The following is a 4,839-nucleotide window of genomic DNA, read 5'->3' as shown; positions in this document are numbered from 1 at the left end:
ACGTTATGCTATGCTATGACAGTGTCATGTAAATGAAAGAATTAGCGTTAGAACGTTATGCTATGCTATGACAGTGGCGTGTAAATGAAAGAATTAGCGTAGGAACGTTATGCTATGCTATGACAGTGGCGTGTAAATGAAAGAATTAGCGTTAGAACGTTATGCTATGCTATGACAGTGGCATGTAAATGAAAGAATTAGCGTTAGAACGTTATGCTATGCTATGACAGTGGTGTAGCTTTGTAGCAGTCAGAGGTAAAACTGTAACTTTACGTTTTACGACATGTTCATGATAGAGGAGTTTGTGGTTTCTTAGTAACCTGGCATGCTCTTCTTATAAAATTGAAGTGAGAGAGAGAAAAAAAGAGAGGCTCATGAGGGAACAACCTGGTGTTTATAGATGCTCATTGGGTGGCCGTGGCTCAGGTGGTAGAGCGGGTTGTCCACGAATCGTAGGGTTGGCGGTTCGTTCCACGTGACTCCACATGCCGAAGTGTCCTTGGGCAAGACACTGAACCCCAAGTTGCTCCCGATGGCAAGCTAGCGCCTTGCATGGCAGCTCTGCTACCACTGGTGTGTGGCGTTGTAAAACCGCTAAAGTTAAAAAAAAAGAACTATATAAGTGTAGACCAGAGTGTTAATGAGAACAGGATCTAACTAGCTCCTAACATTCAACAACAATAAATATAGCTATGAATAGATAAAAAGTATGTGTTGCGCTTTAAAACCTTGGTATACTTTCAGGTAAAAAAAAAAAAAAAAATGGAAACCACCTTTTTAAGATGACAGTCTTGCATCCCATCTGTCATTTTGTTTTGTCATACATGTGTCACTCCCTACAGGATTTAAATGCAAAATCAAAATGAACCCAAATTTAACGCAAAATCAAGTCTGCAATATTTGCCCTCTTCGATTCACTTGCGGCGAACCTGAGTACAGCGAAAAGGTCTAATTTACCAACAGACAACATTGCGAAATTGCATTTTTGCCAGTTCAAGTAGTTTTACACAAAGAAGCAAAAAAAAAAAACAACTCAGCAAACTGTATCGCAAATTTTGAAGAAAAAATATCAAGCATTTTTGGCTGCAACCATGACAAAAAAACTCCACAAAACCCTGTACAGACTGATATAGGCCACTGATGGAAATGGATGCGGATGCAAGTGCAGATTTTTATTAAAGAAAGTGAAAAAATAACCAAAATTGTTAGATCAATAAACATAAACCCGAACAGGAGATACCCGCAGACTATGAGCAAGACCACGGTCCGCTCAGCCACACATGAAAATGACAACAAAAGCTTGACAATAAAACACACAGAAACCAGAACTTAAATAGGGGTGCTTATTAGGGGTAACACAGAACAGGTGAGAGTGATCAGTGGAACATGTGACATGGTCATGTGACATGCTGGGGCTGATGAGTAATGTAGTTCAGTGCCAGTGACAGCATGAATGCTACAATCACAGTCGTTGTGGTGTAGCTTTCTCAAAGTGTTTGTGGTTGATAGTTTTTTTCTGCAGGTACGTCAAATATCACATGCCCTTTAAACACTCTCTTTAAATCGCCTTATAATTCGTCAAAATTCCGGTTCTGCTTTATGTTCCCATTTTGCTTTGCTTTTCGGCTTTTATTTTATTTATTTATTTGGTTGTTTGTTTGTTTTTGCTTGACCAATGTTGGTACCCGCAGAAATATATTGCTTGATATTTGGGTTTCTCCTCTGTGGGTTTCTCTGGCTTCAAAACACTGATGATATTAGCCGGACTTCCTTTTGTGCCTAACGTGACATGACGTATGATGTATCTGTGATGACGTGGGACGCTTAAATCCAAAAAATCCGTGACAAATCTGGCCTGACAGCTTAGACTGCATTAATATTGCAGGTACTTCAGGGAGACTCAGAGCAGCACAAAAACATGTTTTCGACCATTTTAACACTGACTCAATAATTTGCGTTTTAGCAAAAAAATATTATTATTATTATTATTATTATTATTTATGACTTTTTTCTATCTAGTTCTGAAAAGAGAACAATAAGCATGTAGTTAAAGAGGACACGGAGAAATGCACTCAGTTTTTCAGAAGTTATTTTTTTAACATATTGCAGCTTTAAAGATTTAGTCATCACCATACCATGTCATACCATGATGCTCATAAGCATTACCTACCATTATGGCTTTTATTAGTCATTTACCCCTAACAGACATTCTAAAACGAGCCATTAGACTTGTGTAGAATATTCAGCCGTATTTGTGTGTACGCCAAACACTTAAAACTTCCCATTCAGGATTTTTAGCTGCTGGCTTCACATTTTTAGCTGCTGCAAAACACACAAACTCTTAATTACTGCCATTTCTCCAATCTGTCAGGACAAAAAAAAATGTCCTCAGCACTCTGTCTGACATTATGAAGAAGATAATTGTGGAGGGAATGAAGTAGACACTTATTTTTCCCCTGCAGTGGAAAATTGCACTGTTGCGTACAGAGATATCGCACCGACCATCCCCCGACCTTTAATCACTGAATGGCATTTTGCTATCTCGGTCCCACAAATTCATAATTAGAGGAAATGTTTCTCACTTCCGTTTGAAGATTAATGGAGGAGTTTCTTGTAGGATGTAACAAATTAAACAAGAAACTTAACGCTGGAAAGATCTGTGCCATTAGATTAGTTTAACATTCAGGAAGTCCAGTTGAACTAAATGTTTCGAAAATAATTTCAACTCATTCATCACTTCATATTCTCTATTTCATAGCCAGTTTATTTATTAGACCGTCGTGGCCACAGAAACCTAAGCGAAGAGTCGATAATGTTACGCTTTAATTCAGTCTTAGAATGGCGCATGAAGATATACACGGCTGATAGGACATGGATTATACCATTACCCAATATCACCTAAAACAAATTCTCAATGCGAGTTTAACGTTCCTGCGACATATTCATTTAATTGGTGGCCACATAGTAATAATCCTACTTTCATACTAGCAAGCTCCAAAACAACAAGTGATCATTCATTTTCTGTGTACGTGTGTCATGGTTGCAGGACTGCGATTCCCATCAGCCACTGCACCTCACCTGATCGTGACACTCATGTCACATGACTGGTTGCACCTGATTCACGGTTTGGTTTAACGAGCATTAGTCTTGTACAGCACTCATCGCCTAGCCTTTGTGTTTCGTCGTCGTTGCCTCACTAGTTCTCCTTATTGTTTCATAGTCTTTGTGTTTAGTGTTCGCTGTAAATCAACTACATCTGCACATCTGCATCCATCTCCAACCAATCCGTGACGACGTGTATAGCAATGGTGCAACCATTTAAATTGAGATGTTCAATTAAAAAGACAAATGCAAATGATTGATTCAAATGATGCCTCAGGCCAATCCAGAAGAAGCACGCCGTTTCTTCAGTTCCCTGCTCACAACTGTAGTTCCTACAGTGGTGGCTAGGGGGCAGTGGTGGCTTAGCGGTTACCGATCGGAAGCTTGGGGGTTCAAGCCAAGCTGCCACTGTTGGGCCCTTGAGCAAGGCACCTATCCCTCTCTGCTCCAGGGGTGCTGTATCATGGATGACCCCAACTTCCTGGCATGCTGGGGTATGCGAAGAAAAGAATTTCACTGTGTTGTGACCAATAAAGACTCATTGTCATTACCTAAAATTATACTGCATTTGAATGAACTCATTTTGGAGCTACAAAATGGGAAAAATCATGGACGTGTCCATGAAAGCGTGTGCTTTGTTAGCAACAAGTTAGCCAGATAACATTAATGATCACGAGTTTATGATGGCATACGTACAGAATGTGGACATCTGACAATCGAACGTCCCATTCCAAAACCATGAGCATTAACATGGACTTGTTCAGCCTTTGCTGTTATAATAAGCTCCACTCTTCTGGGAAGGCTTTCCACTAGATTTTGTGGATTTCGTGGCTGTGGGGATTTGTTCATTCAGTCACGAGAACACAAGAGTTTTGGCTCTGATTTCTGGCAAGAAGATGGTGTTCCAATCCATCCCAAAGGTGTTCAGTGGGGTTGAGATCAGAGCTCTGTGCAGAACACTCAAGTTCTTCTACGCCAACCTTGGCAAGCCATGTCTTCATGGAGCTGTCATGCGGAACAGGTTTAAGCCTCTTAGTTCCAGTGATATTATAAAGCTACAGCATACAAGGACATTCTATACAGTTGTGTGCTTCAAACTTTGGGGAAGAACCACATACTGTAGGGATGTAATGGTCAGGTGTCCACATACGTTTTGGCCATTTAATGTAACTGTATGGTCAGGGTTATAGATTTACCAAACTAATGTGCCTATGTTTGATTGATGTAAAGTAAATACTACTCTAAACCAATTTAAAGTGATATATTATTTACTTTTGATGGTGTGAGCATCCATGTTGAGGTGACTTTTGAGGGTTTGAGGACAGATTCCAGGCTTTCAGAGAAGACCTTCCATGTCGAGGGGGCGTTTTCTTTCGTTTTTGCCTATTCAGAGGTCGAAACAACTATGAGGTTTATTCCAAAGGTAGCATTAGTTCTCATTTACTGCTCAAAAATTGAGGAAAAAACATATAATTACTAAAGAAAAATAAACTCGGAAGGTGATTATTGGTTCCTCTTGGAACGCTGCTTGTCCAGTCAAATTAGTCGTATAATCCTGATAGCTTTAGCGGCCTGTTGCTTGCTAGTGTCAAAGAAGTGTAATTCTTGGCTATGAGATACTTAAATCAGTTTGAGGCCTGAAAAGAATACCTCATGGCCTCACCGTATATTAATTCTTGCCCACGTTAAACCTCCATTCCACCTCAGAGGCTCTGTAGAGAAGAACCAAAACCAGAT

The sequence above is a fragment of the Ictalurus furcatus genome, chromosome 10 (genome assembly GCF_023375685.1).
Source record: "Ictalurus furcatus strain D&B chromosome 10, Billie_1.0, whole genome shotgun sequence".
Classification (NCBI taxonomy): domain Eukaryota; kingdom Metazoa; phylum Chordata; class Actinopteri; order Siluriformes; family Ictaluridae; genus Ictalurus; species Ictalurus furcatus.
The sequence above is the reverse complement of the archived record's forward strand: the minus strand, read 5'-3'. Positions refer to the sequence as shown.